Raw genomic sequence first — 22,786 nt, 5'->3', positions numbered from 1 at the left:
GATTGCTTTATGGTGCTCAATGACTGATGTTAATGTCAATAGGTTGACAAATGTTCCCATCCCAGCAACAAATCCGGTTTGTAGAGGATCTCTGGCTCCCGGTTGATATGTCCATTGATTGAAGTCTCTGAGAATAAATCTCGAAAACAGCTTGCCTGAGGCGTCGAGCAATGAGATGGGTCTGTAATTGTTGGGTAGCTTTCTGTCTCCTTTTTTAAATATCGGGATAATAATCGCTGATTTCCACGTGGCCGGTATTTTATTTGAGTTTATGACCTGATTGAAGATAAGAGTAAGGATCTTTGACCATTGGGCTGGATTTTGTCTGAACATGAAATTGCTCATGCCGTCAGGGCCAGGGGCCCGTGAGTTTGAGAGTTTGTTTACAAAGTACAGGACATCCTCTTCTTCGATTTTGAGACCTTCATAATTAGAGCATTCCATCCGGGCCGAACTTGACTCGGACTCTTCTTTCTGGTAGATGTTAGTGAAGTATGATGTCCAGTCTAGTTCACTCACACCATGAAGTTGTGCTGTTTTTTGAGTGGCATTGGTACTGGTATTAATCAGTGCCCAAATCTGTCCCATGTTTTTATTGAGACTACTGCACAGCATAGACTCTCCATCTTTTTGGAACATGTGTATACGATGGACTCTTAGCCAGTTTTTATATTGGCAATTTAATGTTTTTCATTTCTGATATTTATCTGAACAATTTGTGCTCAGAATCAATCTTCTATTTTTCCTTAGGGCTGTCTTTTTTAGCTTGTACGAGAGCATCATACTCATGTCTTGGTTTAGAAAATTCTAAATTATGCTACTTGTATGCTACACGGTAGAGATGGAGAAATTATGTGTAGTCAGTAGAAGGCAATTGACTGTCTTGCACGGTAAGCTCCATTTTTGTTCTAAACTCAGACAGATTCTGCATGTTCCATTTTGGTCTCGTTCGAGCGTTATTCCCTGTTAACCGATGTGAGAAGGTATCACTGTTCTCCTGAGCTGCTAATTCTGCCAAGTTCCATTTTAGGTTCAGGACATTGTGATCGCTATATGTTTGAGGAAGAATATGAAAGCTTACGGCTCTGTTAAATGACTCAGGGTCCAGAAACACATAATCAATTATTGTGGATGCTGCCCCTCTTCCCCAGGTTGTGTTGGGATTGATGTCACCCAGAATTGAACCATTACACATGACTAGTTTGTGATCTTTTACTAGTCTCTGCCATCTCAAACAGGTTAAGTTAAATTTTTTGTTATGGGTCGGTATTAGTTGTAAATGTATGTCCCCTGCCACTATTACTGTCGTGATCTCCGGAGAGTCCATTATGGTGTTCAATAGCAGTCCTAGGTCTAGAAAAAAGACATCATCAGGGATACCTTTAGGATTTCTATAGACATTTAGTATGGCCATTATACCTTCCAAAAATTCCAACCTAACCAGTTGCAGATAAGGGTTCGGGATTAGCAAGGAGAAAGGCGCCAGCTCCTATGATTCTTGGTTATTACCATTAGGCCAGAAGAAGGTCTTCCACACCTCCCAGACTTTGCTGGGTTTAGCAAAATAGTATGGTCTTCCCAGGTTGAACTACTGACTAGCCATGTTTCTTGCAGTATTATGATGGCGTGAGGGGCTAGAACTTTTGCACTGGGACCCAGTAAATGAATATATCCACAGGCGTTCCAGCTGATTAAGGAGGTGGTACCTTGTTCTCTGCCTGGTTATGACTTGTGCGTCCACTCTCTTTCTTGGGTCTGTGAGTGAGAGATTTGAAGTGTCATTAGTATTGGCATTACTTCCATATCCCTGTTTCTCCAGATAACTGTCTTTTCTTTCCATCGTGATATTTCCTTCCGCATCTATGCACGTGGGATCTCTAGCCAATATGAATCCTAGTGCAAATATTTCCATTCTGGCTTGCCATAGAGCATTTCTGGTTAAGTTAGACTGAATCCAGAGTCTGACCATGGAATGATCATTCTCTTTAAAAATTTCGACCTGTTCAATATCAGTGGAAGATGTATCTTGTAGCAAATCCACTTCTTAACAGATCGCCAGTATGCTTGTGCGATTTAGCACATAGTCTGTGTATGGAGCTGGGCGGCACTTTAGGATTAGCCTATGAAACGTGCTCCATTTTTGTTTTAGGTTGTTTTTAATAGCATTGCTTTGTCCCAGTTCTGTAGTGCTTTTTTTTCTTTTGTCTTGCTCCTGTGATTTGTTAATTCTATGCTGAGCACTTGGTACTTGCTCATAATTTCCTTCTGTTGTTTCTTTATTTAATTGAATTTGCTTGGTCATATTTAGTTTGAAATAGTTTTCAATTGCCCTTGCAATTTGAACTCCCATTTCGACTGATTTTGGTTGTCGTGTTGACGGGAACAGTTTGCTTTCTCTTTCTTTGTTTTGCTGACAATCTCTATCACTATCCTGCTGGCAATGACTATTACTTTCTGTTGAGTCTGGCTGAAGCATAGTCTCCTGGTGTGGCTGATTTCTTATAGACGTTAATTTTGATTGAGTGTTCTGTGGTTGTTCCTTGTGTGAGAGAGAGCGATTTTGTTACAGTCGTTGAACTTTTTGTCGTACAATGCAGTTTGTACCTTATTGTTAATTTGTGCTTGCAGTAAAGGTGGTGTGTTTGCTTCGTTGTTCACGCTTAGAGAGGCCATTGCTGGCCCTACAGCAAGTTTTTGACTCGATAGGAGATTCTGGGGTGGAATCTTCATTAATTGTTGTAATTCCAGATATTTATTTATCGAGTTTTCGATCTGGGCTCTAAGATCCGCCAATATTGAGAATTCTTCTCCATTTTGTTTTGGGTCCAACTTTTTCATGGTATTGTCACTCATGTTGCTTAATTGGCATTCAATTTTCTCCGACAGGTTATTGCTTGAATTGCGAGTAGGATTCATCATTTGCGGTTCCACTAATTTGTGGCTAATGTCCTGTTCTATTTCATCTTGCCGTTTCTCCAGTTGAAAAACAATCTGGTCTGTTAAGCTAGAAGCGGTTAGGCTCGGGTTGATAGTTGGGGCCTCATTCACTTCGATCGAAGCAATCAATTGATTTAATGGTAAGTAATCTTGAATGGTAGGATCGATGGTTAGAACTGGTAGTGCAGATGTTTTTTTTCCTCGTTTTGTTGATCTCGTCTGCATCATGTTTGTTTTATTAGTTTCCTTTAATTTAGGTATTAGCCGTTTGATTAGGTGCTTGATGTTAGCTCTTGATCGCAGGGATAAACCCTCTTGATTTTTTGACTTTTTCTTATTTGTGTCAATGCTTTTACTATAGTTTTTCTTTTGATTTGTGTTTTGAAATAGATCATATGTCATTGGTCTAGCAACGATTGAACTCGGCACCTCCTTCGTTGCAGAGTGTGTCTTATCGATGTTAACAAGGGTGCTCATGTCAGCATTTGCGCCCATATCATGTTGAGGGATGTGTATGATGTCCAGTTTATTACCTTGATCCAAGGATTGCCTATTTTCAATGATTTGCACAGAATAATCACCCCTGGTATCTATAGGAACTTCCTCAATTACGTGGCTTATTTCAGGAAGATTAGCAAAATCTTTTTTCATGGTACCTCCATTAGCCGGATTCCTTCTATTGCAGGAGTTGGTAGAACTTGGTGCTGCTGTCATTTGGTTCATCCAGTTTACGAGTTGGTCAAGTTGTTTTGCTTGCATTGATATTTTGAAGTCCAAAGTTTCAAACAGTTTTGTTAAGGTGACCACTGTCATGTGCATTGAGTTTAGGGTGATTTCTAACAATTTGCCTTTTGATTGAATTTCGTCAACTGCATCTGTTTTCTGCATCGGTATTTCGTTTTGTCTTGGGGACACTTGCCCTTCCGTCGCTAGACCCGCCAATGACATGTGTACCGTGTGAGCCGAATTGTCGAACAGACTTGGTGATTGGTACAAGCTGTTGTCCCGCGATGAGATCATGGAAGAAGGGGCTATAAATGATATTTTTTCCAAGTTGATACTTGAGCCCTCACTTCTATGTTTGAGATCAATAGCAATGGGCGAGAGTGGAATATTTTGCATCTCATCTGGTACTTGATAGTTTTCTAGACTTTGCGGCTTCATTATTTTGGATGTTTCTAGAACCGGTTGTGCTTCTGGTGTTGTTGGGACTTCAGTTTGCATTTCTGGACATATTGGACTGTTCAGTGTGGACTGGACGTCAAATAAAGGCATCTGGATATTTAACAAGTCTTTATTTTGAGTATACTGGCCTGTCGCTCTATTTGATTTGGGCTGACTCTCAGCTGAGAGCAATTGAGTATCCGTCACGTCTTCAATGCGTGATTCCATTTTTGATGTCTTATTCGTATTGGGCTGGCCTTCAGCTGAGAGCAATTGGGTATCCGATATTGAAATATTATTTGAGATGCTGTCTTTCATTGAGGTTGATTCAGCCGTCATAATATTGCTGGTTTTGACTGCCGGGACCGGCATATTCTCACTGGTTTTATTAGCTGGAACATTGTTGCATAGCTTTGCTTTGCAGAACTCGCGGATGTACCCTTCACAGTTTTTTTTTCCACAATAGTCCAAAGATTGATTTCGTATTTTTCTTTTCAAGTTGGTCACTGCCGGAAGTTTATTAGGTGTTGATTTCAAGGTTAGAGACGTGCTAGAAATTTTTATATTCTTTGCCATCGTTGATCTTAGTAGTAGCCCTCGTGTTGCATCAATATCACCCATCTGAGGGTTATATTGCAAGTTTTCGCTGGTATTTGTTCACAGTATTGATTTCAAGATTGAACAACCTCTCCTGTGTTGTATTTAATTGCGACTCATTATGCTGCTCAAAGGGCGTAGCCCCGCAGTCACAGCACTTTCACCAGATATATGTAAGGTGTCATTTTTCTTGCTGCTCAAAGGGCTTTGCCCCACAGTCGCAGCTACTTGCCGAATTCGCGTTTGAGCTCTGTGTAAATTTGGATTTGTTTATAGGGCCTTTAGCTGCTCAAAGGGCGAAACCCTGCAGTCGCAGCTAGTCCCTGTGAGCTGTTGTTGATACTTCGGCATTCGCTTTTTCACACACACGGCTTTACAAGTTTCCTTTCTCAAACGGGAAAATTCAGTTTTATGCTATCAGAAATGACTTGTAGGTTCACTTTAAAGATTAACGTAAAGATGCTTTCTTACCTATTATGAAACTTGGAAATTAGGACTGCTTGTCTTTTCTAACTTGTCCTACTTGTATGCGCGTATGAGGGCTGTGGGGCACGCCGCGTCTTCGCCCTGATGCACCCCAAGCAACACGGACAACACACTCGCCGAACTCCGCGACGCTCCGCGTGTGATTGCAGTATTTATGTTTGGAACTCCTCCTCCAGACCAAGAGGCAGCGAAAAGAGACTCAGTCGATGCAGCTCCTTTGGGGTACCGACAAGGACAACACACTCGCCGCACTCCGCCGTGTCTCTGTGGGAGAGGAGAAATGCGAAATCATAGAAAGTAATCGGTAACTCACTAAGCCTCTGCGCTGAAGTGGTACCCAACAGGAAAGCCAGATTCCGTGTGGCCAAATTCACAAATGTCACATGCTCAAAAGGTTTATGCATAGTGTATTGATTTATTGTTTAACCTGTGCTTATGCTGTAACCAAGAAACCACCGTCTGAATGTAATCTTGCCTACGTACACTTTCTTGAAAAGCGCCTCAATGCCTTTGGGCTGCAGTGCGCTCTACAAATCTACAAATGTAAAAAATAAAAAATAAATTGTTGGCGGTGTGTCCATGCAATCAGTATCGCTTCCGAATGCAAGCGCAATCGAGCAGGCATCAGAGGTGGGGAAGGGAAGAGATTGTATTTGGGTGAGATGTGGTGAACCATGAAAGGTAAATAAAGGGGAAACGTTCTTTAACACGTATGAAGCCAATCAGGGATGGGAAATAGAGGATAACCTTTCTTTAAAATGTAACAAAGAACAGTTGGGTATTAAGGGATTGTTGTAAGATGCAGTAGATCACTTCATGGCGGAGTTGAGATGGCAAGTAGTTACATATGATTGAAGCTTGGGCTGTAGACATCTGCTGAGTTTGTATTTTGAGAATGAGGCAATGGTTAAGGGGAAGAGACAGAGGAGTTGGGTGGTCTTGTGAGAAGGTAGTTTCTGATGTATTTTCTCACGTTGGCAGAGCATTGATCGCAGATAGATTTGAGGGCTTCGATTCAGGAAGATCCGGATAAGCAATGAAGTTGGGTGAGTGCAGGTAAGGTGTGATCATGAGGTTTTAGATTCCAGACCTGCCTTGCCACTTTATTTGCGATGGTTAGAAGTTTTGCGATGGAGTATTGGGGAAGTCCAAACTAAAGGGAACTGGCATAGTCAAGACTGCATGGGATGCTAACTGTAACCATAGATACTCTGTGAATGCTAGAGATAAACGGCATGACATGACCACATTTCGTCTGGAGATGTTTTTGACAAGATGATTTATCTGGTTGTGTAATGTGAGTTTGTATTACAAAAGGGACCCTAAGTTAAAACTTGAAAAGAGAGAGTAAAGAGAATAGGAGTGTGGAGGTCCGGGACGAGGATCTCATATTTGTCCCCACTGAGCCTGAACTTCATGAAGTTCACCCATCCTTCAATTGATTTGAAACAGCAGTTCAGCGAGAGGAAGGGTGACCTCTGTGCATTGTGCCTTGTGTTGGAAGTATGCTTAATCCTTACCACTAGCTGTGTGTCTTTGGCATAAATCCGGAATTATAGATTGAAGAACCGGTTGATCTACTGGTTAGGCCCCATGTAGGGTTTGAAAAAGAGGTGGGAAATACACAGGCCTTGAGAAACTCCATAGGTGAGATTAATGCTCGAAAACTGGAAACAGCAGAGATTCACATGTCGGGACATGCCATTAAGGAAGGATTGCAGCCAGGCAAGACATGGGCCCAGATGCTGAACAAGTTGTAGAAGACTGAGGCGGATTGTACGGTTGACAATGTACAATGCTGACGACAAATTCAAGTATGTGTAGGGCGGGCTGGCCAGCATCCACTTTCTCAAGGAGACATTCTCTGGTATCTAGCAGGGATGACGTCATTTTATGTGAAGGTCTAAACCCAGATTACAAAGGATCAAGGAAGTTACTGCACTCAGCCCAGTCTTTAATTTGATTGATGGTCTCCTTCTGCAAGACCAAGCTGTTACGTGAGAGGTTTGAATTGGGATGATAGTACGAAGGAAGCATAGGAAGAAGACTTCTTAAGAATAGAATGCTATGTTTGATGATAGAAAACACCCTCTCGGAAGAACTTGTTGACCGTTATAGTCATTGTGACCCTCCTTGTTCTTGTCCTCGTTCTTCTGTTGAGTTTGCCTCCATCTTCACTTCTTAAGTGGCTACCCTTTGTGCATCCTTTTCTCCTAGTATTTTGGAGACTGCCATATCTTTTGCTCCTTATTCTGCTTCTCATTCACTATCTTCTTTTTCCCTGCTTAAGGATAGGGACACGGCTACCCTTGTTGCACGCGCCAAATCGATAGCGGCACCTTCAGTTCCTTTTCCCTATCACACAAAATGTTCCCACTCTTAATTCCTTTTGTAGCCCTTTTATGTAATACCTCATTATCTTCTGCTGTTTTCCTTCTTCCTTCATACATGCTACTATAATCCCTATCCTGAAAATCCCCTCATTTGATCCATCTATTACATCTAATTTCATCACTTTTCGCTCCTACCTTATATCTCCAAAATTCTCGAAAGGATTGTTTTCATCGCAGGTGTCCCCTTATCGGAATCTTCACTCTCTGCTTTGACCTTCTCAGCCGTGCTTCTGCACTTTTAATTTTACAGAAACTGCCTTACTCCCTGTGACTGATTCCATTCTCTCAGGTCGCTATAAAAAACACTCCTTTCTTCTTATCTTACTTGACTCATCTGGCGCTTTTGAATCTGTTGATCTTGCCATTATTTCTTCAAGGCTTTCGTTACTTGGAATTTCTGGTAATGTCCATAAATGGTTTCTCTCCTACCTTAGCAATCATACTTATTTTGTTTCTGCGGCAGGTCCGCCATCCTCTTCCTACCTAATCAGTTTGGTGTTCCACAGGGTTCTCTCCCTCACCCTCTTCTGTATCTAGACCATTCCACTTTCAGCTATCATTTCCTCTTTTCATTTCTCTTCTTATTTCTATGAGGACACCTCACAAATATTCTTTTCTTTTTCTTCTTTCTATGAGCCCCTGAATTCAAATCCTTCGGCTTGTCTTTCATCAATTCAGACTTGGACATCTAACTTTCTTCATTCAAATTCCACCGAGACTAAAATTGTGTTCTTTTCTTCGTCTGAAATCTCTGCTTCTATTACACGTTCTATTTATTTTCCATGTCTCATCTATCTCTTTCGACCAAAGTTCATAATCTCGGCGTCATATTTAACTCCTCTTGCTTACGCCTCTCAAATTTCATCCATTGATCATGTTTGTCATTTCCATCTATTTAATATTCGTGAGGTTCGTTGATTTCTAACATTTAACACCTCTAAAAGGTTGTTTTCTAGTATTGTTCTCTCATATATTGATTTTTGTTATTTTCTTCTTGGTTTAAATGCTTATCAGCTTGCCCCTCTCTGATCAATCTTTAACTCTTCTATTCGTCTTATATCTTATCTATCTCCTTGTAACTCCATTAATCAGGCACTTCATTTTCTCCAGTGGTTATATTTTGAATGTTGTCTTCAATATCATTTTCTCTGTGTTAAATTTAAATGTTCATGCAATGGCTACTCTGTCTTTCTGCTCATATCTCTAGGTATAAACCGTCACATCCCCTTCGCTCTCAAACACAAATTCTTTTATCGGTCCCACATCCTTTCTGTGCCCAATCACATTTCCGTTCGTTCTCTCTTTGCTCCTAAACTTTGGAATTTTCCCCCTCTTTTCATTTAATCTCTTTTTCGTCTTCTTTCTGTGATCACTTGAGAATGCACCTTCTTTTTTCTTCCTAGGTTTTGTTGCATATTTTATTGTTACACCTAATTTGTACTTTTTTTTATACTTTGTTCAACACTTTGGCGATAAGCATAAGATAAGCACACAAAATACAAATAGACATATAGGTCGACCAAGTGTAAAGGGTTTGGCTAGATTGATGAAGATGGATCAAAGATCTGAAGGTTTCTCTGTGGTTATATTGGCATTTTGGATATCTCCCACTAGAAAAAGGCAGAAATTGAAGAATGGAAGTGCAGGAGAGGGGGGTAGGCAGGTCAGATGAGGAACGTTCAGACAAGGCAAAATGGAGTGTAATTAATTGTGCAGCGCCTGTGTAGAGGTAACTAGACAGACCGAACCATTATGTTTGATAAGGTTTTGATAGACCAGGCTCTGATAGTGCAGCTGTGTTTTTGACTGCGTTCACTATAACATTGGAGATTACTTTTTAAGCTCTACACGGGCCTCATTACGAGGTGGGCGGTAAGGGATTACCGGCACCGGTAAGGGCACCGGTGCCTGTAATCCCTTACCACCCTACTACGTGTTCCCTTTGCGGGTCCTCCCTTAACGCCTGGTTTTATCAGGCGTTAAGGACGGGACCCGCAAAGGGACTTTGGAGCTAATAACGGCACCGCAATTTGCGGTACCGTTATTAGCGCCTTCCCCATTCCCATTGAGCCCTATGGGGGCTCAAATGGGAATGGGGAAGGGCCCTGGTGAATGGGGAATTACTGCCCCCGCAGTAATTCCCCCGCACCTTTTATCTGCACTAACCCCTGCACTTGCAACCTGCTGGACGTACTTTTACTTACTGTTATTTATTCTATTATGTACTGCACTGTCCCCTCCCCTTCGTCCCGCACTTTCCCACTTCCCCCTCACATACACTTGTGGGAACGGAATGACACCTGGCCTAGTAGGATCGTTGTCTGTCTTCCCTCTGTTCCCCCTCCCTTGCCTCATCGCGTTTTGAAACACTTGTGTATAGGCGCGTTAGAAATGCCATATCATATCATATCAAATCCTAGAAAAAAGGAAAATGCCTTTACATCTGATCACGTTAGTGCAGGCTTTTGTACTCTAACAACCAGGCTGTGGTGCATTACGGCTTCCCAGGCGAGGTGACAGAACATATCAAAGTATTTAGAGGTGTAAGATAGGGCGGTGTGCTTGACCCACTTTTATTTTGTGTCTACATCGAAGAGATCATTGAAGCCCTTCTACTTGAATGTCTGGATTGTCCCAAGATAGGACTTGATAAATACCCCGCTTTTTTATGCAGACAATGCTGTTTTGCGGTCTACATCTCCCCAGGGGCTTAGATCAACTGTGGCTCTGTTTGTGAGGAAATGTGAGGATTGAAAATTGTGCTTGAACACTGGAGTAACGAGGGTCCTGGTTTTTAAACCCAAGTTTGCCAGGTGATGTGACTTATCCATTTCAGTGGAGGATTGCAGGCTGGAACAAGTGACGTTTTTTATGATGACTTGGGAATATGATTTCACGAGACCAGGTTGTGTTCTTCCCAAGTGGACAAAGCAGGCATCAGTCTGGAAAAATATAGGAGAGCGGTTGGTTCCTTTTTTAACAGGCACTCGAGGGGTGCAGTATATCCTGCTATTGATTAATACCAAAAGCAAGCAATTCCTGCGGCACGGTTTGGCACAGAATTGTGTGGTTTTGGCAATGTTCGGATTCTCTCGAGGGTGGAAAACAAGTTTTTGAAAGATCTTCTCCTTCCTCCTCAAGAGTTCTCCCAATGGACTGCTGCATTTCGAGACTGATGTTAGACTAACTGAGGAGTTGGCCTTGACCCACCCTGTTGCCTATTGGGGCAGGCTATGGAGTATGGAGGGCTTTGGAAAATATCACAGTGCATTGATCCATGTTTTGGGATTGGAAGGGTGTAAAGACTGGTAGGGGGTGTCTGTACTTCCGCTCTCTATATGGTAGAGGAGAGGCACAGAAGACCCCAGCCAAGATTCTCTATTACGGTAGCAATGGACGAGCAATCAAGGCCTAGCTTCTCAGGAGGTGATGCGGGCTGGTTCTTAAGTACAGTGTAGTCCCTGAACCCCCACAAAGGAATGTCCACACACTGTATTACTGAAAACACAGTCTTTATATAATGAATATTCAAGGGTATGTACACGATCACAATAACGCACTTTGTACTTGGAAGTCAATAATGATAAATATATACAATTCTAAAGTGGTACCGCCAATGTTATCAAATCTCATTAAAGTGCATCAACTGTACGGTTAAAATGTCACACAGATTAATAACGAGGAAACCAGCAATAAAGATAGGAAGGAACGCAAGATGGTTGGAACAGTAGGCAGAATACTGACCCCTACCACGAGGCACAGTTCAGAGTGGAGATCCCCCCACCTGGGCCACCTGTAAAATAAGATATATTGCACAAGCCCAGTCCATATGTTCAATAGTCTCACTTCTTCCTATTAAGGTTCTACCCCCCCAATGTACCTGGTGGAGTAGAGTTCTCCGACGATGCGTCGACCGATCCTTCTTGAGTGCCTCCCTTTCAGGCGGGAGCCACGGATTGTCGAGAGGTGTCGGGGAACTTGGCGTTCGGTGTCGGGGAATCGACGGCCCTTTTTGAGTGCCCTCCCTTTAAGGCAGGAGTCACGGGTCGTCGAACGTCCGGCGGTGAACAGGGTGAACTACGGCCGGGAAGTGGCAGCTTCGTTCCTAGCGGTGCTCGTTGACGAAAGAGCACTGGTGTCCTGCAAGGAAGAGGTGTGCGGGGCACCTCGGTGACGATAGTTCTGGACCGCAAAGAGATGATGAAGAACTGTGGCCCAGCAAGGGTGTCGAGTCGTCGGCGTCTCTGTGGTCCTTAGGTAGCGGGAAACCCACCGGTGGATGCTCCTCGGCGCGTCGACGGTCGGGCCTTCTCCAGCGGGAGACAAGCGGATGACGATGCAGGCAAGAGCATCCGACGATCAATGGAAGTTCTTAGGCAAACGGGAGCACGGCGGCTCCGGTCGGCGACGGCGTTCGTCGACAGTGGCGGACAACAGTCCGAGTGCTTCTCTTTGGAGTTCCGCAGCAGTCCCCATATTGGGTCGGCAGCCTGTCGAAGGTCTGTCTACCAGGGAGCGTTGGCAAAGATCAGCTGTGCACGATGGTCCCTCGTAGCTCGGGAAGAGGGCGCCTTACCAGGTCCTCTCTGGGTCAGTCCTTGGAAACACAGCAGCTTTCAGATTGCGAAGGAGAGCAACAGCAATTCTTCTCGTCCAGCAGGGCTTCAAGGCCAAGCGTCAGTTACTCCAGTTACTCGTCGTAGTGGACTTCAGCTTCTGAACACGATTCCTAGCAGTGAGAGGTCCCCAGATATACTGTTGATCTCCCATTCATTCTGCTGGGTCACACTCAAGCATCCAATCACGACAACGGGCATTCATGCAGGCAGGCAGCCTATCAGGCACAAGAGGTATTCAGGCCATTCACTTCTCTCCAGACACTCACAACAAGTTATGTGTATTGGGACAAGTACCGAGCCATTCAACACTCCAAGCCGCATACCGGTTTCGGGCAGGGTTGTCTCAGTCATTCTGGCAACCACCAGATACTAGACATCCACAACACAGAATGCATATTCGTCACACACTCTATTCACCTAGGTCCCACCCACAGGAGGTACCCACAACATACATCACCGGGAAGGCTCCAGCTAGTCTGTCCGGGCCTTCACAACAACACCATATATGGCACTTCCATCCAACAGCGAGTCAGGGGGAAGGGACAGAGTCAGGGCTTCCCAGGACTTTGGGAAAACATGGTAATGGGTAATAGAAAGCAAGAGGGCACTGGGGCCATCTTGTTTTCCATCAGGAATCAACTGATCCCAATGGCAGGGCCGGGGTATCCCAAATAACCAGGTTACTCACCGTAGTGACCACCTTAATCCTAGTCCATAGTCCCCTTTCCTCCATACTTGTGGGACATCTCTCCGTCCTGTGGTACAGGACCGGAGCACTTTGTAAAAAGCATCCAAATTTTTCCACAAATGTGTCCTTCCTCTCTTTCCTGCACGGGGCCCGGCACACGGCCGTAACCCTGCCCACCTTGGCTCCGCTCCACGCATCGCCCCTCAGTCCTTTTCTTTGCCAGGTCAGAGACCCATTACCAATAACAGAGGAACCTTATTAGAGGGGACGGCGGGTGGGCGTATGGAGGAAAGGGGACTATGGACTAGGAGTAAGGTGGTCACTACAGTGAGTAACCTGGTAATACTCCTACGTCCCGTCCCCTTTCCTCCATACTTGTGGGAGATTCCCAAGCACTCCTTACAGGAACTACGGGTGGATGGAAATACCCCTTACTGAAAAAGGTTCTTCGGCACAGCCTGACCAAACTGAGCATCAGCTCTAGAACTCATATCGAGGCAGTAATGCTTACAGAAACCAGATGGAGAGGCCCAAGTAGCTGCCCAAGCGATGGACTCCCAGGGAACATACTTCTGAAAAGCAACCGCAGCTGCCTTGCCCCGCACCAGGTGTGCATGAATACCTTTAGGAGGTTTCAGCTTTTGGATAGTGAAAGACTACGTGATGCAGGCGGCAATCCACCTGTGGCAATCCCAAAATGGAGGATACCCCGCGCACCTGTCAATTTCAGCATGGAGCTGCCACCAGCCCATACCCTGCTCTGTGGGCAACCCACAGGTGCCCAAAAACATACACTAGGGGCACAGGGTTGTACCTCCACCCATGGGTGCCATAAGGGTATCCCACAGGTCCGTTCACCAAACCAAAAGAGAGAGAGTTGCACCGCCAGGAGTCCCACATGAACTCCTGCGCGGAAAACACGACAGAACACACGATAAAAAGCAGTAAAGGACAAGGATACGGAGGCCCTGTCCCTCCGATGCATTTCCAGCATCACAAAGGGGGAAATAGTTGACCTTGGGCAAGACATGTGAAACAGTCCTTAATCAACATAAATGAGTCTAGCCCATGGGATGATCCGGTCAGGATGAACATAGCTGCTCGAGGCAGAATGAAAAAGGCGGCAATCACTGTGGCTAGGAAAAACCTGGAAGACGCCGCTAACGGGCTGAGACTGGGTCCAGAATATGTGCTGTTTAAACCTGACTTAGGTTTTGAGAATTATCTCGATGTCCTTTCTCCTCTGTATGCTAGAAGTCTGTTCATGTGCTTCAGGGTGGGTACACTCAGGTTAGCTTCCTTTACCAAAGAATGGGGAAGTAAGGGTTCGGGGTCCTGCCCTATGTGTAACCTGGCTAGGAGACTGTTGTCCATTTTCTGTTAATCTGCGATGGGTACAGAGCATTGAGAGCCCGCTATTAGAGAGCACCCCTCAGGATAGCGGGTATACGCTTCACAATGGATTCTCTGCGCTACTGCAAGGGGTTTGAGGATCTGAAAATATTATTTTCTTGCGTGGCCCAATATATTTTTTTGGGTGTGGTTTTGCAGGACAAAATTGCTAAAATCCTTGACATATGAAGCTGAAATTGTCAGTTTCAGGCTGCCCCGCCTGGTGAACTGCAGGAGATTTATGCGTCCACTGATCTTTTAGTATTTTAGGGTTTGCAAGGTTTTTTCCCCTTTTTCTTTTTTTTATGCTTATTAATGACTAATATGATTTTTGCCATTTCCTTAACTGAGCCCTTTACTGACGGGGGGATTCCCTAGGACGTCTGGCATGTCTTCTGGGGCTGTTGCAACAGCATGCCTGTCTTATCCGCCTTGCCTCATAGCACTTCATCCAATATTCCTGTTTCAAGTTGAGGATGCTCTGGCACTGGTAGGTTTAGGAACTCCATTAGGCCGAGGACCCTCTCTTGGAAGGCCCGAGCTGACCTTGGAACCTACTCTTCTTTGGGCACAGGCATGGAGTGACCTGTGTGCCCTAACCAGTGGCTACAGCCTGTTGGTCCACAGCAGGATGTGGAAGGCCACATATTGGCCACTGGAGCCAATATGGATCCAGGTAGAGACTGGGACACATAGACCCAGGCATTGGAGGGGGCACCATTTTGAGGACCTCTTGACCTTGTGTACTCAATGGAACATGGAGTGTCATGGGAAACTGAGGCTCCACCTCTAGAATAATGCATTAAAAAAGGTACTCATAGCAAGTACCAAGTGCAGCACCAAATTTCTTGGCACAAATTCTACAATTACTGTCTCCTACTTTCTGCATCTTTCAACGGAGGAGGAAACTATTCCTGTGGGCCCGGCTGTGTACGATACGCTGCCGAGAGTGCTGTTGATGCAGAAGGGTCTGGCAGGCAGTATAGGAGCACGTGATGCATAAGAGGGAGAAGGGGTTTTAACTGCATTAATGACTATACTACCATTGTCTGAGGAGTCAGCCTAAAAGGGAGAGCTAAACATGCAGCCCCCCTCCCCCCGCACAGTACATACTGGCAACCTCCCTTAATGAGAACCCTCCCCTAGAGAGCTGCTTCCATCACTGGCCTGCATATGTGGGAACTGCCCCCCTGCGTCCATCTCCTGCTCTCCAGGAAGAAGGGCCTCCTGTTGTATGGCGGCAGAAGTAACAGTCGCCTCTGCCATTCTCTTCTGCATCCAGGGATACAAAGGCTTGTCAGGCTTCTCTGCCATTTTCCTTGTGACATGCACGTGTATGAGGCGGTACTGCCACTGGGAAAGTAGGTGGCCATGGTCAGCAAAAAAACCAACATGCTTGGACTGACCTATAGGGCAGCAGGGCAATGCCTGAACCAAAAACGCAAAATGCTAGTGTAGGCCAGTTTTTTGCATCAAAGTTGGATGCTTTTTGGGCCAATGTGGTCCAGTTTGAGGAGTTACCGCACCATACGGCTAGTAGTTTTGATCAGTGTTGAATACACATTCTTTAAAATGCACAATTTGCATCACATTTTGTCAAAAAACTGCCTTTTCGGTACTATTGGCCCTCATTACGAGTCTGTCGGTAACCCGGCCGACTCGCATTACCATTTCCGCAGCCTGACATCCCGGTGCTACCGGTATAGCACCGGCATTGGAGGAATGGTATGTTTCCATTCCCGTGGGAACCCTGAAGCATCGGTACTATTGTTAACGTTGCCGGTGATTCAGTGAAAAACCTGCCTGTAAAGGCTGAAGTAGCGGCAGGTCCGGCCTGCCGGTTGTTCAGTGCCCCTGCCGGCAGATGCGGAGGGACCCGGTCTGGAAAAGATGCCGCCACCTTTATTTCCAGATCGGGTCACTTGTAAAGAGTCCCAACTGTGCCACAAAACGAATGAATTTCCATTTGCGACTGTGGGCCACTTTTTCATTGGTGCCAGAAACAATGTTATGCCCCAGTCCGACCCTGGAAACGAACCACCGCTGTAAGCGCGCGCACACAACCACCCCTGTATTTATCAGTATTAGTTGAAAGCGCACAAGGCTACTTCTGTGGTCTCAGTGGGTGAGTCTGGAGATGACCCTTATGTGTCCTTATTGCCAGACTTTTAAATAGGCGTGGCTAGCCCGGACAGAGCCCCGGCACTCTCCCAAAATTGCTGCGATGCGGGGGAACTTCTGGAGCTCCCTCAATCGTCCACTAACAGGGACTGGCCTGCAGTTTCTCCAGGGCGCCGTTCGAAGCCTGCATTTGGGAACTGACTACTTGTCTTCTGCTAAAGCATGAGAACCTGTGACTGCATGTTGAAGGAGTCCAGTGGGGCAAAAATGGCTGGCCGCCATGTCACTTTTAGGGCTCCAGTGTTGTTACAAATGAAACGAGCAGCAAGCACGGCATGTGCTCAGAATGGTTACATGCTTGCCACATTGCTGCTCATTCGCATGATCCCAAAATGCACTTTAATTGAATGTAAAGCCCTGCCTCCCACATGCTGGGCCCCCCAGGCATGAGCAGTTGTGTCACCCAGGGCACCACCCTTCGAGAGGCCACATGGATTCCAACTAATGCAGCACGTTTTGTAGAGGGGCTGCGCTGCTGCCGGCAGGTAGCTCTTTCCAGGCTGTCCCTGGCGTGCTTGTGCTGCCTGCCACCCCTCTTCCCCCCTCTGAGTCCGGGAGAAGAATCCTCTACCCCGACTCTCCAGCAGCCCACCAGACAAGGCCCAGCAGCAGCAGTGTACACTGAAGGCGAGCATTTAAATAACGTATAAGAGATGGCCTTTCTACAAGACCTTATGTTTCCGAGATGAGAATTGCAGTCAGCGCATTTTTATACTGAAAGCGCACACAAGGCACCACTGTCTCGCCCAAATGAAGGCATTGCTTCAAGACAATTACAATATGTCACAAAAAAGGCTTGCACCACCTTGTTTGCATGTTAGCCTGTAACACACATCAACAGTGGTTTATTTTTGCTAGATAGCGCATGTGCCTCACATCATGTATGAAGCATGCCTTTGTGCAGGGGAGTTGCTAGGTCTGGAAACGACCCGGGGCTAAGTTGATGTCGGAACTGTTGGGACTGGGGGCTAGCTAGGCTTTTGGCTGTAGCTCCTGAGATTCTATCCGGGGCTACGACCAAAAGATCAGGGGCTATAGCCCCCTTGCCCCCCCCCCCTAGCAACGCCCCTGCCTTTGTGGTCCAAGGAAACAAAATCATGTTAACTTTTCAAAAATTATATTTTGTTGCGAGTTTTAAGTCTTCAAAATACATGTACAAAATCACAGGCCGTTGTTTAGCCTTATGTCGAATTGCATTCTGGTACTATTTTCACTTAACATATGTCGATAAGGAATGTATGTATTTGTTGGAGTCATTTATTATAATATGTGATTTTTAACTCCTCTTTATATAGCAATTGTTGAACGCAAATATGAGGGCGTGGGCGGGGAACGGGGAACGGGCAGAGGATTCACGATGATTCACCAGGAATGTTGGAAGGACGGTTCCTGGCCTGGAGAGGTTGTTTTCCCTGGCCGGGCCCTTTGCTGATTTTGTCAATATTTACCACCTGGTAAATCTCATTCTGTGACATCATTTTCTGTGATGTCACTGATGGCCCTACATATTCAAATTAAGGGGTCCCGAAGTTTTGCTGTCCAGAGCCCCACACATCCTACTTGCAGTCCTGTGCTTTTTGCTCCCTCCTCTTTCTTTTGGTGATTGATTTACAGAACGAGTTGAAATGTTTACATACAGAGTGAAACACTGATTTATTTACACACGGATCCAGAGAACGATGTATTTACAATGTGCAGAAAGGATGTAAACAGAACCACCTGAGACGATGCCGAGGGACCGAAAAGACATATTTGCAAGATCTCGTGTATTGTTTGGATTAAGACGGCCCTTGCCGGAGACACGTGCCCCCTTCTTTAGGGCATGCCCAGCCTTGATTTCTCATCCCACTTAAAGCAGTGCAAGTTATTCCTGGCTGAGACTTTGCTGATGGACGCAGGGGGTTTATGTATAGGCTTTTCTAGGCTCCCTAGAGAGCATCAGGGCAGTAACCCCTGCCCTGTGGGGTAGCACTTTCTCGGTGCCTCCGGGGAGGTCGCCCAGTGGAGCAGCCATCGTTAGGCTAAGAGGCCGTATCTGGATTTCGGCCACTTCTGGGCAGCGAGGAGTGTCTCTTCGATAACTGGATTCCTGCACAGGCTGGTGAGCCGAGGGAAACTATCCCTGTGGCAGGGTGCTCGTGAAAACAGAAGAACAGGAGTACATATCTCCTGCTCCACGAAGTCCACCAGCTCTTTCGGAGGAATCTGGTGAAAAACCTCTAGGCAGAATGAAAGCAGGGAGCGCATGGTTTTAAAAGAAAGTGTGACACGAGACAAACTCTGTCAGTGTCTGGGGTCAGGTCCTGCTGACAAAGGCTCTGCCAATCTACACAAGCAAAAGCCCTGGCAGGGAAAAATCAACAACTAAACCATGCATTGGAAGTATAGGGCAGAAGAAAACAAGCATTGGCCATGCCAACTGTTTGGGCTTTGTGTATGCATGGAAAAGCCTCTTACCAGGCACAGCCATAGTTGTATTAACTGGCCATTGATGGTAGCAGGTGCACAATGTTGCATACCTGGGTAACTAATAGCAGTGCCTGGAAAATGCCTAATACTTATAAACAAGCCAAAACGTTTGGCTTTGCCAATGCGTGTTTTTAACAGGACATCAATGAAGGACTAGCATAGTGTTCATAAATTGAGTGGCTGAAGGCACACCTGATAAAACAAAAGGTGATGGCAGGAAAGTTTGGAATTAATCTTAACCTCTGGCATTGTTCTAGGCAACCCTCCAGACAAGCCATTGCAAAAGGGGAAAGACCAGGTGCAAATCAGGCTTGGTCCCACCCCAAAAGGGGCAGCCCAGCCCCCACTGCTTGGTCACATCCCTTCTGCATGAGACCACAAGTATCGAAAAAAATGTTTTGGCCTTGTTGGGCTTAATTAGTGAGGAATAGATTGGGTTTCTCGGCCCATCAGGCAAGGGACCCACGTCTGGGCATACCCGTCCCACTCGGGGTGACTTACGCAAAACAAAAGAGGTGATGGCTGGAAGGTTTGGAATTAATCTTAACCTCTGGCATTGCTCTGGGCATCCCACCAGATCATCGTTCTTCGCCTGCCAAGCCATTACAAAAGAGGAAAGACCATGTGCAAATAAGGCTTGGTCCTACCCCAAAAGGGGCAGTCCAGCCCCCACTGCTTGGTCACATTCCTTGTGCACGAGACCTCAAACATGTTTTGACCTTGTTGGGACTCATCGGTGAGGAGTAGCTTGGGTCTCTTACTCCAGCATGCACATGACCTACGTCTGGGCATACCCCTCCCAGAGCAGTGCCAGAGGTTCAGATTAATTCAAAACCTTCCACCCATCATTTTTTTGATTTCGGTAGACCTGGTAAGCCATTTATTTACACCAGAAGCGAGTTTTCAGCTCCAATTAAGTCATTACATATCTGAAAACTGTCATGAAAAAACACTTCCTGGCACTTTGAGTGCACAGTTTGATGGTAAGGCTTGAAGAAAGCAAGCTCAAAGAGCTCCCATGAGGAGGTGTTTTGGGGTGGGGAGGGGCAGGGACTGAGTGGGAATGGTCATAGGGATTAGCATGGCCAAGTGCAAATAACCAAACAACTACAAGCTTTGTGTCCCTCCTCATATGCCATTTCCCCCTATCTGAACCATAATGCGAGAGTTTCAGCTCACAGGTAGCGTAAGCGCCACCTAATAGACCAAACTAAAAACGTGGCACCTGTGCAACGCTTCAACCCAGACCACATTGAGAAAAGCGGGGAAAACAGTCCGACCGACCCCACCACTAATGGCTTTTAGGGGCCAAAACCGCTGGCCTGCAGAGAATTCTCCATTACTCCCTACAAGTCGTGCGTAGCGTCAAATTTATAAACCAGAAACGTTTGGTTGCTTTTAAATGATGACAGACTTGAGAGCAAACTAGTGGAACCCAGCACAGATGAAAAATAGTCCCTGACAGGCCTGGCAAGACGACATTCAGTAAACACTGTGTGTGGCTCTGGTTTATTTATGTTTTCAAAACAGAGCGCGAGAGGCATCTGTTCTGTTTATTAAATGCTAATCCGCCCTGCGATGTTAGGCTCTGCCTTGCAGCAGAGCGAGGCAGCGTGGTACTGTCCATGGTCTTGCCTCCAGAGGAGTAAAAACCATGAGAAACTGTGTCTGGAAAACCCAGCACACGTGACCCAGGCAGATGGGAACACCACATACCACACAGCTGACAACAGCAGATCTTTCCAAGGCGTCCCAGAGGCACCCTGGTTCTACATGAGCACCTGTGGATGTGACTGAACCGAAGACCACCCGCATCCACGCTTTGGTAACAACTAGCAAATAGTATCTGTACGCTGCACGGGTTCTGTAGATAGACATGATAACACTCTCATCAATTGTTGGAAATCGATGATCCTGTAGATCGCTGTTCCGAGTCACTTATAGCTGATGTGCTTTGCACTTTGAAGTAAACTGCACATAGAATGGATGCACGTGGCTGGCTGATATACCGCGGAGCAGACGTGGAGGGGAGGCAAGAATTGGCATGTGCAGCATACTGGGACCTTCTGGGTGAGGCCACAGGTTCGCTCTCCACACCTGTCGCCTCATTCTGGCATGGTGCAGTGCGTTGCGGTGCAAATATCTCGGAAACGGTGCATCCTTGGGCCTTGAAACTTGGGTTTTAAAGTCCCCTTTGAGTTTTGTTCCTCACCTCGAGATGCTTAAAATGAGCATTCTATGACCACATTGATGTTTTGCCAATTTCAGGCAACCCTCTCATGTGTGGCTTGTGCTGAAATCCGTGGATATGGGTGGGGTGGCCAAATGTCGTGTAGCCAGTAATGTTCGGAGGGTCCCAACAGGTAACTATACAAAATGTGGTGCAGATTGGTGGAACAGTGTGGAATTTTATAAGGAACAAACTAACAGATTTTCCGCTTAGTATATATATATATATATATATATATATATATATATATATATATATATACATATATATATATATACATATATATATATATATATATATGGAGAGAGATAGATTAGCCGGTGAGCGCTCTGCTGCTTCCCAGCTAGGTCCGCACTTTATAAATCCACACACGTATACAGGTGGGGAAAAGAAAACAGATGGCTTCAAATGAGATACAGTGCACACACTCATTTGCTAGTTTCCCAAATGAACAAATACACAATACAACAGCATTGCTGTCCAACAGAGAAAACAGCCCACACGTTAAGGTTCAATATCAAAACATACTTATCCCACTTCTCTAGACATCAAGTACACTTCAAATAATGAATCATCAAATTCTTGCTTTTACCATTCATTTTCTATATGTGAAAAAATAACTTTCACCCCAAAAAACAATACAAGAATATGGCTTTCACCCCTGCTGTGGGGGGCAGAAATGGCCCTTGACAGCCTGCCAGCCCAAACTCAGGAAGGCCCGAGCGAAGCGATTGCCTCAACGAGGGCTGTGGGACGTTAAAGGGGTGTCTGCCCCCCCCCACAGCGGGGGTGAAAGCCATTTGCACCCCGGAGTTTATGTAGAGAGTGTGGGGAAGGGGTACAGATTGTTTTGGGGGTGAGGAGGGGTTTGGGGAGGCAACAGGGAGAGGCTCCTTGCTGCCTCTCCAAATAAAATCTGTTTTGTTTTTAAATGGCGCCACCCGGGGAAGGGTCTCGGGTGGCTGGAAGCAGTGGGAGGAGAATGTGTATTTACGCCCGCTGTTCCAGACATCTGATTGGCTAAACACCCTTCCCCAGGTGTGAATCATATTTATTTACTGCCTTTGGAAGGATAGCTCAATCATTAGGTGGCAATTGAGTGTCATAACATTACAGTACTTATATCTTATTCTTCAAATACCTTGCAACAGGACTACACGTGTTTCACTCTGCCTCTGCTTAAAGATCTTAATTCTAAGTATGAGCTTCTTCCGGGCAAAACACTGGCGTATTTTTCAGATTGCACATTACTAATGAGTACAACAAAAAAAGGAATTCACCAAAGGAAACAGGAGGAATAGAGAAACAAAAAGATCAGCCATTAGTAATGTATACAATAATCCTCTGAGAACTATTTGAAAAGAACACGGATAGGGTTGACTACCTCAGAAATATTGTGCAGTAGACTTTTTTCATTCTAGTCTTCCAGAAGTCTGTTATTATTATAGTAGCGGCTCCAGCCTTGCTAGAATATGTTGTATAAACACTAGATGTATTCCACCATATATCTGTTGAACAGATACAACAATTATACTGCAATTACTCTCTTGTGTATTGGTAGAAGATTACTACTCGTTTAATAAAATGTTATATCATAATTACCTTCATGCATCTTAGTGCACTAATGTTA

General features: G+C 45.4%; 1 protein-coding gene and 1 pseudogene across 16 annotated transcripts in view; both read left to right on the top strand.

The window, feature by feature from the left end:
- TNXB (tenascin XB) overlaps positions 1-22,786 on the top strand; it is a 687,232-nt gene that overhangs the window by 49,128 nt on the left and 615,318 nt on the right. The window lies entirely within an intron of this gene.
- The window catches only part of LOC138520513 (eukaryotic translation initiation factor 3 subunit F pseudogene), a 99,807-nt pseudogene continuing 82,879 nt past the window's right edge, over positions 5,859-22,786 (top strand).

This window comes from Ambystoma mexicanum, chromosome 13 (assembly GCF_040938575.1).
Source record: "Ambystoma mexicanum isolate Mex_15411 chromosome 13, UKY_AmexF1_1, whole genome shotgun sequence".
Classification (NCBI taxonomy): domain Eukaryota; kingdom Metazoa; phylum Chordata; class Amphibia; order Caudata; family Ambystomatidae; genus Ambystoma; species Ambystoma mexicanum.
This window is presented reverse-complemented; position numbering and strand designations above follow the sequence as displayed.